Source organism: Parambassis ranga, unplaced genomic scaffold, assembly GCF_900634625.1.
Source record: "Parambassis ranga unplaced genomic scaffold, fParRan2.1 scaffold_21_arrow_ctg1, whole genome shotgun sequence".
Classification (NCBI taxonomy): Eukaryota; Metazoa; Chordata; class Actinopteri; family Ambassidae; genus Parambassis; species Parambassis ranga.
In genome coordinates, this window is record NW_021144767.1 from 6127650 (window position 1) to 6142071 (window position 14422).

The 14422-nt window shown below is 44.0% G+C and overlaps 1 non-coding gene across 1 annotated transcript; it reads right to left on the minus strand.

Annotated features, from left to right (window-relative positions):
* Nucleotides 1–9473: 9473 nt before the first annotated feature.
* Nucleotides 9474–9555, minus strand: trnas-gcu (transfer RNA serine (anticodon GCU)). The gene has a single exon. It is a non-coding gene; the product is annotated as a tRNA-Ser (tRNA).
* Nucleotides 9556–14422: the final 4867 nt, after the last annotated feature.

The following is a 14422-nucleotide window of genomic DNA, read 5'->3' on the forward strand; positions in this document are numbered from 1 at the left end:
AGATTTAGTTGAAAATGTTAAAAGTGTGATGCCTCATCATTGGATCCATACAGCTAAAAGGAGATCCACTAGGTCTTGGCAGGGTGATGTCCCGACATACATAGACAGCATCGGAGTACCCAGGGGCGTCCCAGATGAGTATAAACTGGTAAACCAAGTTTCTGTAGGTTTTGAATCTGTTTTATGTCGGTGGTGCACTATTAATAAAAATGTAGACCGAATCAACTACATCCACTTTAATGTGCAGAAATTAGGAAACAAAACTGAAGAAGGTTTCTCCGCTATTCACGAGCAGCTTTCCGCTACCTCTTTAATGGCTTTCCAAAATCGTATTGCTGTTGATATGTTGTTGGCAGAGAAAGGTGGAATCTGTTCCATCTTTGGGGACCAGTGCTGCACGTTCATTCCGAATAACACAGCAGCTGATGGCAGCCTTACCAGGGCTCTGGAAGGCTTAAAATCCCTTAACAGCAAGATGAAAGACCATTCTGGAGTGGACACATCGCTGTGGAATGGTTTTGGAGACATGTTTGGCAAGTATAAACAATTGGTGATGTCCATCATCATGTCTATTGCTGTATTTGCCGCTATTCTCACCTTATGTGGATGTTGTTGCATTCCCTGCATTAGAGCATTGTGCACTAGAATGATAACCACCGCCATAGCACCTGTTAGAGCAGAAATGCTGGAAGTGTATGCTCTGTTACCTTTTGTTGTAGAAAATCCACAGGAGGATGAGGATGACGATGACGAAGACATGGCTATCTTTCTACCTGACTGAGATGATCCATCCCTCTGAGTGTACCATTTTATGCTGCATGTATGAATTTGTGACCGAAAATCTTAACCAGAAGTGGTCATTAAAGGATGTAACATAAAGCAGTAAAAGTGAATAAACAGGAGGGAAATGTTGGAATCAATGTACATAAGTTATCCTACTTTTACTTCATTATATGAGTTACATCTTACTCTTTATGTGTGCATAATGATTTAAGTATCTTACTTTAAGTAACTACACTGGCCTCACACAACCTCTCAGAGACCTTGTCAAAGAACATGGCATGCGTAATGTGTCAGCTCGCCTAAATTGGACGCAGGCCGCGGAACAAGCATTCATTGCTCTTAAACAATCTTTGGCCACTGCAGCAGAACTAGCCTCACCTGACTACACTTTACCTTTCTATTTGGATGTCTCTGGAACGGATGCCTGCATCAATGGCATCCTGTTCCAGAGAAAAGGGGGAGAAAGACTAATACTGATGTACATCAGTGTCCCCCTGGACAACATGGAGAAAAGACACCCTCAGTGCACACAACACGCAGCAGGAATAGCTAAGCTAATTCAAAAAACCGCACACATGGTCATGGGACACCAGCTGTATGTACTGACAACACATAATGTAGTGGCATACGTGAACTCAGAGACATTCACACTCACCTCATTGAGACAGAGGAGGTTGAGCAAGATTTTAGAAGCACCAAACATCACCTTCACACATGAGGGCATCAACATGGCAGAGCAGATAGGAGCTGGAGAGCCACACACATGTGTAGAGAGGGTAACCAGAGAAGAAAAAGTCAGAATGGATTTACAGGCCACACCACTAACAGAGGCCAGAAATCTGTTCACAGATGGGTGCTGTTTTAGACATGACACAGAAGGACTCAGAGCAGCATACGCGGTTGTTGAAGACACAGAGAACACTGAAAGCAGAAAGATTAGAGGGACAGCAGTCAGCGCAGAGAGCCGAGGTGAGGGCAGTGATTGAGGCACTAAAGATAGGTCGAGGACAGGACATCAATGTTTTTACTGACTCAGCATATGCGGCAGGAGCAGTGCATGTGGAATTAGGGCAATGGCTGAGAGCAGGTTTTCTCACTGCAACTAACAAACCTATACGGCATGAGGCTGAAATGAGAGAGCTTGCTGAAGCTCTGTTGTTGCCTAGCAAAGTGGCTGTGATTAAGTGCAAAGGTCATGGAGCAGGAACTGACAGGGTCACAAGAGGAAACAATGCAGCAGATCAGGCAGCAAAACAGGCAGCAGGCTATGTTGAGCGAATGATTTTTATGTGTTCAGAGACAGACTTGCCTCCCCCTGTTGATTGGACTGATTTGATGGAATTGCAAAACAAAGCCTCTCCACAGGAAAAAACACTGTGGAAAGCTAGAGAGGCGACTGACACAGGAGGAGTATGGAGAGGGCCTGACGGACGCCCCATACTGCCACCTGGACTGAGACAGACTGCCATGGAGGAAGCGCATGGGGTAGGCCATGTGGGAGTGGCACAGATGATGAAAAATCTTGAGCACTGGTGGCACCCCTACATGAAAGACATGGCTCAGTATTTGATCAGAACATGTGACCAATGTTGTAAATACAACCCCAGACCGACTATCAAACCAGAAATTGGAAAATATCCTCTAGAGACCAAGACAGGTAGAGAAATAATCATTGACTACACTGACATGGTTGACTCCGTGAGAGGATACAGATACATTTTGATGTGTGTTGATGCATACTCAGGATGGCCAGAAGCCTGTCCTGCAAAAAGAGAGGACAGTAAAACAGTCATTAAGTTCCTGATTAACACCTACATTCCCAGACATGGTTTCCCTGAGAAGATCAGATCTGACAATGGCACACACTTAAACATGCCTTTGGTACAGTTTACCACCCACAGTCTCAAGGCAAAGTTGAGAGAATGAATCAATCCATCAAACAAAAATTGGCCAAAATCTGTGCGCAGACAAGCATGAATTGGCTGGATGCATTACCTTTAGCCCTAATGTCTATCAGAAGTTCAGTAAATCACTCTACAGGACTGACACCACATGAATTGCAGACAGGAAGAGCTTTTCCAGGACCACATTCTAAACTTCCTTTGATGCAACATGATGATCAGATGTTAACTTCTAAAGCTTATTTCCACGAACTGCAGGGTTTGGTGACCAACTTTTCCAAGCAGGTACAGGACCGACATCCAGCAGCTGCCAGCGGGGCTCCGCCTGAGGCTGACTGGGTGCTTCTGAGGGTCATCAAACGGAAGTGGTCGGAACCAAGGTGGACCGGTCCCTACCAAGTGACGGAACGCACCTCTCACGCGGTTCGGCTGAGAGGAAAGGGGGACACCTGGTATCACTGGAGCCAGTGCGCAGGCGCAGAGGAGCCTCAACGCTCTCTACAGGACGTCCAAACTGATCTGAGGGCACAGAAGTCTGAATCGGCTGATTCAGACACAGATCCTGTCACAAAAGGGGCAGAATAATCCCCTGACAGAGATCAAGGATCCCGGGTAGTCTAACCCCAGGGATCCGAAGAAAGAAGACGCATCCTGAGGACCAGAGGACCTGACGGGGGCTGGATGGACGAGGCAGACGGATCGAGACCCACTCGTGGACGGTTGAATAACACACTTTTGAACATTTTCATTGCAGGCTGGTGTATTGTTCTACTAGTGTTTACATGGGCAGTGATTAAGACATTTCTACGTCAATGATCTGACATTTTATGATGTGTTATTTCCTGATTACACCACAGAATCTGTTTACACACCTGGCTGTTAACGTGTGCCTTTAAAAAAAAAAAAAAATTTTTTTTTTCTGCCTGAATCTGACATTCTAGCACATATACACACTCACACACGGACAGATTACCAGTTTAATTTCTATTTAGTTTGACTATTACAGGGGGCGGGAACGGTGAAAGACCGACCGTCTTTAAATACCCCCACCAGTTGTCACTCACTTTTCAGCATGCAGTACCCTCCCTCTCCTCGGTTCGTTGTGGGTTTGCTCTTTCTGACTGTGATCATAGTGTCTCTTATCTTTTGGCTGCACTGTGACTTGCCAGGACAACGCTGCAAAGGCACCTATTAACTGGGTAGTGAATACAACGTTTTGCTGAAGTATTACAATTATGCCAGGGTTCCTGTTTTTCTTGTCCATATGTGCGCTGCTCCCAGTTGCACGGCAGACGGACACATTTGATCCATGCACTGACACCACCACTGGTGTACAGAATACTGAGTGGCATGGAATATTCTGGTTTTGTTATACAGACAAAATTGATGCACTGGTCATTATTCCACGCGGCAGCTTGAGGGACCCCCGGCGGACGGGTGATTCTGCCCAGCAGTGGAAGGGATACACTTTGTATCTGGACGCCACGTCACACCCACAACCTGGCAACCGGGGCTGGGGTAATGTTTTTGCCACCACAGGTCACTGGCCTTCCGGTTCTTATGGCTTTGGCGGTCTTGTGCTGCGATGGAAGCAGGTTGTCAGCAATTTCACGGCAAGTAATAGTGTGATATCTTTTAGGGTTAACACCACCCAGTTTGATTTGCCTCGACCAGTCCCCACCACATGGCATCCTGTCCCTACTTGGGTGGCTCACAATGGTACCTGGTTTCTTGTTTGTGCTCTTTTTTCAGGTCATGACCCCTGCTGGAAGGTGGGATTTTGGCGTACTCATATTTTACTCCCCTCATCCACTCCCGCTGCTGCAGCAACCACAGGGACCTTAGTGCCCGGTAGATCCAGCTCTAACGCAGGAGGGGCTGTGGTCATACAAGGACAGGACCAGCTGTCTACTGATCAATGGTTTCAGGTTGCTGCTGGTGTTACTGGGTACAAGAACAATTGGCTTTTGCTAGCTGAACAATCGGCAAATGCATCTCAGGTTGACTGTGTGGTGTGCCTGGGGCCCAGGCCTTTGTTACAGGTGGTGCCAGCTTCCCTGACTGTTGACTGTTTTATGTTTGTTATGACTCTCTCTGTTCCTCCTGACGACTGTGCGGAGTGGGATATTATATTCCCCATCACTCAGCGGTCCATGCACCATCCCATTTTTTCTACCACGGTGGCCCCTGGAAATTTCTCCTGTGTAAACCTCACAGGGATGGGCAAACGGCTTGGGGAAATCAACAGGGCATGGTGCAACTACACTCATCCAGTGGGGAGCAAATTCTCACCTGTGTTAAGGGCTGACATCTGGTGGTGGTGTGGTGGCACTGCTCTCTTTGACCGCCTGCCCATCGATGCCAGAGGTTTGTGTGGGCTGGTGAGTCCTTTACTACCAGTCTCTGTTTTTCCTGTGTCCGCTGAACAGCTTACCCTCGCAGCAGATGATCCTGTGGGATCCGGCTTCCTGTTACCACGCCGCAAGAGGTCTTTTGCCTGGATGGCTAAGGGAGACCCTACTTACATTGATGCCATCGGAGTCCCCAGAGGTGTACCCGATGAGTATAAATTGGTTGATCAAGTGGCTGCTGGTTTTGAGTCTGCACTCTGCTGGTGGTGCACTACTAACAAAAACGTGGATCGTATTAATTACATTCATTATAACGTTCAGAGATTAGGCAATTGGACTCAGCGCGGTTTCGAGGCAGTTCACGGTCAATTGGCTTCTACTTCTTTGATGGCATTTCAAAACCGAATTGCAGTTGACATGTTGTTGGCTAAAGAGGGTGGTGTGTGCGCTATCTTCGGCGATCAGTGCTGTACTTTTATCCCCAACAACACAGCACCTGACGGGACGCTGACTGAGGCTCTTGAGGGTCTCCGATCTCTCAACCTCAAGATGAAAGAACACTCCGGAGTGCACACCTCCATGTGGGATAATTGGATGGCTGTTTTTGGCAGATACAAATCGCTGGTGTCTTCTCTTTTGCTGTCTGTGGCGGTCTTTCTCGTCATCCTTATGTTGTGCGGTTGTTGTTGCTTGCCATTTCTTAGGGCTTTGGTGACTAGATTGATTAACGCAGCCATGACACCTTCTGCACACCACAACATTAACATGTTGTAGAGAACTTGGAGGACTTGGAGGACGATCTGATTTTCGATGCAGGGATTTAAACTTTGCCATCACGTTTCGTTTTATATACTCACATGATATGTTTTTAATACACTACATTTTTCACAGAGTTTTTCTTTTTGCACCTTCATTAATGGTTTTGACACACATACGCACACACCGGGTGTTTGGATTTTACTCACAGTGTTGTTACATTTAGATGTCACTTTTACCCATAGTTTTGTTTGATTACACACAGTGTTTTCTATTTGCTGATGTGACCGTTTCTTTTTGCTTATTTTGTGTTGGACTCTTAGTAGAGTCCAAAAGGGGGAATTGTGGAAATATATGGTCAAACTTGGTCAAAATATATGTCTGTCTGCATATATGGTAAAAGTGTATGGTTGTGCATAGATCCAGACCTCTGGCTGAGGTCATAAAGCATTCTGATGTTTAATGGTGTGTTTAGATATTCGAACTGCAAACCCCTAGTTGACCCAGAGATGTAACCAAAGAGACAAGATATACTCAAGGCCGTAACAGGAGGATCTGTGAGAATACACACACACCCTCACATCTGAGATGTGAGTGGGAGAACTTCAATGTCTTTTAGTTTCGTATACGCCTTCCACCTTGTGATTATTGAATATGCATGTTTCACTGAAAAACATTACCTTTTATGCCTTTCTATGTAAATGTAACCACACCTTGTTGTGAGATTAATAAAACGAGCCTAATGCATGGGACCGACAGAATGCAAGTGGTCAGCTGCAGGAGCAGATCGAGGGGTCTGTATTGAGCTGTGCATTCTCCCTTTATATAAAGGCGAAACTGAAACTGATCAGTACTGGTTTTCATTCAATGTTCTGTGCTTCGGGGACGGATTCTGGGAATCCGGGGTGACCAGATTAGGTCACAACAATTATAAGTGTTTATAACAAATATATTATCATAGGCTATTGAAAACAGCGTGATGCTATGACATAGTAATACTATGCCATAGTAATAAAAGCCCATTAAATGTAACGGTTACTAAAGTTAAAAATAGCACTAGGCTTGAACCACGTGACACGACGTGAAGTTATTAGCCGAGCAACTTAGCCGGAGTTGGCTAAGTTGCTCGGCACCCTCAGCTAATAACTTTTAGATACAATTCAGGGATGTAAATGCTATCCAGGTATTTAGATATTTATTATATATTTGAATTTCATACTTTCACTTACTCAATTTATCTTTAATTTCTATTGTCTTTAACAAAAAAGAATTTCCCCTCGGGGATAAACAAAGGAATTCTGATTCTGAATCTGAACTTAACTGGCCGGTAAAGAGCAGCCGCTATGTAGGCTAGGTTATTTATGTTACTACACAAACATAACACTTTACAATCAAATACCAACATTACAGTCGTACTCGCCGGCAGAAATTAAAATTGCAGACAGTTAGTAAGAGTAAATTATCCTGCGGATAGCCGTCCAACAGCGATGTAGCTCGGAAAATGGAATGACGTTCACCATAGCAACAGCGCAGTGACCGGGTCATTCTCCGCCTCCAGCAGCGGTCCGAGCTGAGATTGGCCAGCTCGTTGCCACGGATGTAGGCGGGAGCTGGCAAATTGTGGTAGAGGACAGCTCTGTCATTGGTCGATTCATGGTCAATTCGTGGTAGCACTCGGCCTCGTGATTGGCTGTCGGCGGAGGTGGGGCTAGCAAATCGTGGTAGAGGGCGACTCTGTCATTGGTCAATTCGTGGTAAATTCGTGGTAGCACTCGGCCTCGCGATTGGCTGTAGGAGGAGGCGGCTTGCTCGACACACGGGCGGCCGGAGGCGCCATACGGGCTCTACATGTTGTTTCAGAGACTAATTCAGACAGGTTAACTGAAACAGAGAGCATTGATTAAGGGTGAACTTCCTGTATGTGCAGACAGTGGAGGGGGGTTCAGGTGTTATAAATTGGCATCCCCATGGTCCAGATGAAGAAGCGGTTCCAGTTCCTCATAGGCTCACTTCTGCTAGTCCATAGGGGACAGTGGTCCTATACACATAAAGAATACATACTTAATGAATTTATGTGTTTTTATAGAGGACTTCTTCATATTGTCTGAACCTGAGGAGGAGGAGGAGGAAGTCCTGTTCATATCAGCTGACAGGACTGATTCTGGTGTGAGCACATGTTGCTTTAATCTACAAAGTGAAATTGTTATTTGTTGCCAGTCATACACTCTCAGACTCTGGATTCCATTACAGGACAATGTGGACCTCATGACAGTGTTGTATGGAAAGCCAGTTCAGTTCATTTCTAGTTGGAAAGCTGCCCTGTGATGACACAAACAGAGCGATGACGCCAACGCTAGCTAACGTGGGTGGGCGTCGACTTTTGTGGAGGTAGTAGTTGGTTGATGAAACTTGGTGAGTTTCAGTGATATTTAGCGAGTTCCTGTGAGTGCCTGTGAGTGTCAGTGAGTACCTTTGCGTGACAGTAAGTGGCACTGAGTGTCAGAGCAGAGTTTCCAGCTTGTTAGTTAGTTAGCTCTTCATAATGCTGAGGCCATTTTTGGTCTCTTCATCTTTCTGATGTCACAGAAGATGAAGAGAATGAAAGAGAGGAACACCCCAGTTTGACTGAGCTGTCCCTCAGTCTGCTGGTCCTGGCCCGGAGGCTGCGCAGTCTCTTTCCTGATGGCAGCAGACTAAAGAAGCGGTGTGAAGGGTGGGTGGGGTCTCCTGTGATGCGGAGGGCCTTTCGGGTGAGACGGCTGTTGTAGAGGTCTTGGAGGGAGGGGAGAGGGACGCTGATGATCCTCTCAGCTGCTCTCACTATGCGATGAAGCGTCTTCCTGCAGGTGGCGGTGCAGGCTCCGTACCACACAGTGATGCAGCTGGACAGGATGCTCTCAACAGGCCCTCTGTAGAAGGTGCACAGGATGGAGGGAGGGGCTCTGGCTCTTTTAAGCTTGCGGAGGAAGTAGAGGCGCTGCTGTGCCTTCTTGGTCAGTGATGCAGTGTTGTTAGTCCAGGAGAGGTCCTCAGTGATGTGCACACCCAGGAACTTGGTGCTGCTCACCTGCTCCACAGCAGCACCGTCGATGGTCAGAGGGGTGTGCCGACTGTGTGCTCTCCTGTAGTCCACAACCATCTCCTTTGTCTTCTCCACATTCAGGGAGAGGTTGTGGTCTCTGCACCACTCGACCAGAAGGTGCATCTCATTCCTGTAGTTTGTTTCATCTCCACTGGAGATGAGACCCACCACAGTTGTGTCGTCCACAAACTTCACAAAGATGTTGGAGTTGTGTGTTGGCGTGCAGTCATGGGCCAGCAGAGTGAAGAGGAGGGGGCTCAGCACACATCCTTGGGGAGCCCCGGTGTTCATTGTGATGGTGCTGGATGTGTTTCTGCCGACCCGCACTGTCTGAGGTCTCCCGGTGAGGAAGTCCAGCAGCCAGTTGCACAGCAAGTAGTTAGCCCCAGCTGGTTCAGTTTGTTGATGAGCTGCTGTGGGATTGTATTCAGACTTAAAATTACGCATAATTATGAGAGTTGGCACTTGAGCGACAGACGGTTGCCATATCACAGCACGAGTTTCTCCCCTAAACTCAGCTAGTGCTACCCCTCTTTGTCCGTATTTTGAGTTTTGGCGGACTCTGTCCATAGTTTTTACTGTTGAACTTAAAACACAACACGACGAGGATGGGATTCGAACCCACGCGTGCAGAGCACAATGGATTAGCAGTCCATCGCCTTAACCACTTGGCCACCTCGTCTGTTAGATCACTATGTCTTCACAGCTTTGAGCGAAAACACGCTGCAAAACTTGAACAAGGTCATAGAAGCGCTGACTGTCATGAACTTTCCTCCTCAGTCTTTGAAGGAGAACTTGTTTCTGTCGCAACTTTTGCCTTAAACATAAGCATCTTGTTTGAAGACAAACTTTGACAAACATTGAATGTCTCTCAGAAAGGGCAGGCTGACATTCTCAAACTGGTTGAACACAGCCGAGCATTTGACAGAGATGGAAGGATCATAAGAAGGGAGAGTAATTAGGGCCCTAGTGTATGGAGCCAAATTGGGGTCATAAGTTTTGTTCACCTGAAAAAATAAATTTCATTCAAACACTAAAACTTGAAACTGAAAATTTATGTTTTGATGTTGATTTTTTTCTGTTCAAAATTTTTTTTTTAATCAACTTTGAAATTCTTTTGAATAAATAGTTTATTTTCAGGTTTCATGTCAATAATTATTTTCATATTTACCATTTTATTTTTTTCAGTTTCAGATTTTTTGTTTTCAGATTCAAATCTTAATTTTTTACAGTTTCACATCTTGTTTCTTCAGGTTCAAATCTTTTTTCCACTTTCGCCTCTCCTTTTTTCACCTTTGAGGTTTTGACCCCGATTTTGCTTGGGGTGGGGACATGGGTGTGGCCTGCTGAGTGACAGCAGGACAATGAAGGGCTTTAAGGGCTTTGCTCAGCCACGGTGCCTTCAGGGAACATTGGACATTTCAAAGGGTTACCTCAACACGCGCTATCTTTCATATTGATGTGACCTGCTGCAAAACATTGACACCAGTCAAAGTATAAGATGCTTCAAAGCAGACATGGTAACAATCACTATATTGAGTCAACACATTATGGAATAATCTACAGTTTACAGTTGACAAATCTGTCAGTGATCGCGTGCCCGAAGTACTCATGGCGCAGTGAACACAGCGACAGCAAGCGGGACTCGGCAATCATGGCCTCCGCTCCACCAGGGCCACAGACATCAATGCAGGTAAGAATTGTTACTATTTCTTTTCTATCTAATGAGTCTTTCTGAGTTCGACCTCAGCAATAAACAGACCTGTCATTTATGTAACATGAACAAAGGAAAGACGCTTTTATTCTGCACAGGATGATAATGACGCATGTTGCTAGCTTAAACTGTCTTGCGCTAATAGCTAATTTTTTAAGCTTCCCTTTCGATAACTGGTTTGTCTGTGTGTTGCCCTGCAATGGACGGGTGACCTGTCCAGGTTGTACCCCGCCTCTCACCCGTATAACTGCAGGACGAAGCAGGTTATTAGATAATGGATGGAGGAATAAAAACAATTGTGTGTAATTCATGTTAGCCTTACCATAAAAGTGATGTTGTGTTTCTTTAGGAGCAACTAAAAATTGACTTTCTTCAGAGATTACTCACCAGAGTGACCCAGGCCATGCAAAGACTGCCCCTGGATGTAGGTTATTTGCAGTTTATCATCAACCAGGAGATGCCTTTTTAAGGGCATTATCTCAACAGGTTGAGATTCCACAGGATGTCATCCAAGCTTTGACTGAGCTGTCAACACATGTCAATGTGGAGCACAACTGTATTCTGACCTCTTGTCAGGTTGAAATGTGTCATGGAGAAAGTGGCCGGCCAAAATATGATGTGTCCCCCCATCAACTTGAAACTTTGATAGAAATGTCACTACCAGTGTCACGCATTGCGCATCTGGGAATATCTGCGAGTACTGTGAAACGGCGGATACAAGAGAATGGCCTTTCCATAATGCAGATGTACAGTAATGTAACCGATGATCAACTAGATAATTTGCTGAGATCAGTGAAAGCCAGGACACCACACGTAGGATACAGACTGATGAAAGGAATCCTGCATGGCATGGGCCACCGTGTCCAGTGGAACAGAGTGTCATCATCCATGCATCGTGTGGACAGTGTTGGTGTTTTTCAAGAATGACAGGGATGGGATGTGTTGCAAGAAGGGCATATTCTGTTCAAGGTCCTCTGCACTTGATACATGTCGACACAAACCATAAACTCATCAGGTGGGCAATACATTTATTATAATACGTTTATGTTTATATGATGTTTAGATGTATGCAGTACATTTGCAAGGATGATTAGTTCTACCTCATATTTGTAATACCTTTGTTTGATAACACCAAATGAATGGAGCCAGATACTTCAAAACTGATTTTTACATGCATGTTTTGATTTTTTAAATTTCCCATTAGATATGGTCTGGTTATCTTTGGAGGAGTTGATGGCTTCTCGCGAAAGGTATTTTTTAACCACTACTGTACACAAGCACATAATTTTTTTTTTTACAATATTTAATATGTGCATAAATATAAACAGAAACACATATACTGTACTGTAGAATTCACACACACACACACACACACATATATATATATATATATATATATCGTCTGCTCAAAAAGGAGTGGGAAGTAAAAAAAAAAAAATGAAATCCCCCCCCCCCTTGTATGTAAAATGTATGGGAAGTGGGGAAGTGTATTTATTAGCCCTCTGCATATTATTAGGACAGTGAATTGTTTTATGAATTTGATGCTGTCTCCAGATTATGTACCTGGGTGCAGCAACCAACAATAAAGCATCAAGTGCCCTTGATTTCTTCTTGGAGGCAGTGCAAAAGTATGGCTTTCCATTAAGGTAAGACCACAATTGCAAGTGACTGGAGAACTACTGCATTAACTCTGTAATTCTAGTACGGGTATATAGTAAAGCTTTTTAAATGGTTCTTGACCTTTTTACAGCTAGCACCAACTAAAACAAATCCTATACTTCATTTTCTTTCTAAAGCCAGTTTGATGTTTAGAAATATTCAATCACTTCAATTTTAGTTTCTTACATTTAATAATGTAAATGAGCAACTCATGTAAAATGTGTCTTAATGTATTTGTGTGGCATACATTTTGTTTAGAGTAAGAGGTGACCAAGGAGTAGAGAATGTAGGCATTGCACAATGCATGTTCACTGTCAGGGGCTGCGGAAGAGGAAGCTTCCTGTCAGGAAAGAGTGTTCACAATCAAAGGTATATTTTGTAAATTTGTATATTTTTAAATGTAATTTATTGTAATTGATAACATCAGAAGTTGCTTTTCACCACAGTCATACTTTGTGGAAGTATACAAAATATTTATTAGTATCTAAAAAAAAAAATATTTCAGGGTAATTTGTTTTCATTTGACAGAATAGAGCGTTTGTGGAGAGACGTTTGGATGGCTGTTACAAATGTGTACTATGAGATTCTTCACAGTCTCGAGTACGAAGGCATTCTAGCTCCTTCAGACAGCATCCACCTGTTCTGTGCCCAGCATACATTTCTCCCACGTCTGCAGAGGGATCTTGATGTCTTCAGGGTGGGTTGGGACAATCACCCTCTCAGAACAGAACAAAATCTATCCCCACAACAACTCTGGACTCTAGGACTCCTCCAGAATCCTGTCGACTCTCCAGACCTGTCAGAGGTAGTTTTCTTTTTAAACAATTATAATGTTTGTTTGTTTTCAATTTTTGAAATCTGTTTACGTAACTTCATCTAGGAAATGGAGGATGCATTTGTCGACTTCAATGTTGGCCGTGATCTGGAAGCTGAAAGTACTGGAGTGATTCTTCCACCTGTTGAATGTCCACTCAGTGAGCAGGATATGGCAGGCCTTAGGGCAAGTATTGATGTTACAAGACCATCACACTCTAACAGCCGAGACGTTTATTTTGATGTCCTGAACTATGTGCTTAACCATGTGTCTTAGGTAAGTAAATGTGATATTGTGATATAGATATATGATAGTGTATTTCAAGTGTTCACAATAAAAGAACACTTCCTGAATGCAATAAAACTGACACAATAGGTTAGCAGACATTGTAATGCTAAAAAGCTGCACTGCAGTCATAATTAAACTTCTCAGGAGCAACAGTAACATCTGATCTGTGGTCAGTGAGATGTGTCCCTGAATGCACCATGTCTCAATCAATCTTTTTGTTATCACAACCACTTTATTGTACTTGTTGTGACAATTACAATTACATTACTTGTAATGTTACAGTTGATACTAGTTTACATTATACATTGGCAAATTCCTGGCCCAAATAAAAAGCCTCAATGAGAAGCTTTTTGAAGTCGGAATAACACTTCATGTGTTTCACAGGAAACACTACACTTTTCAAACATGCAGACACAACCGGGTAGCAGACGTTGTGCCTTCCATAATCTGCCTCACAGTCATGATTAAACTTTACAATAAGTGCGAAATCCTTCTTCTCTGATGGAAGAAGCGGAACATGACCTTGCCCTGTGATCCACTGTAAAAACTTAGCAGGTGTGAAGACAGGTTGGCCATCAATGTCATCTTGATGAGCCAGTCCTCCATCTATGGAGTCAATATGAAAATAAGTGTTACATTACAATGTGTTTTTTATTTACATCTAAGTGGTTGTTTAATATAAACAAAGGAGGGCTGATCTCCCTTGTGAGCCAGGTTGTGCTCAAGGTTTCTTCCTGTTAAAAGGGAGTTTTTCCTTACCACTGTCCTTACTTCCTGTAAAGCATTTTGATTGTAAAAGATGCTATATAAACAAAATTGAACTATAAGAAATACCTTCAGCCTCATACAGGAAGTCTTGCAAAAAGTTAATAATCTCCAGCTCCATCTGATGCTTAGTAGAATCTTTCTCACTCAGTTGTGGCTGAATGGAAGCCAAGACAAACTCAGCACTGACCTAGGATGGGAGAAAATACAGGTATCAGCTTTTAAGTTTTATACATTTCTAGAAAGTTTTTCTTGTTCATAATTATAGTAACTCATGTTTGTCTTTACCTTTCTGTCTTCCATGGGAAC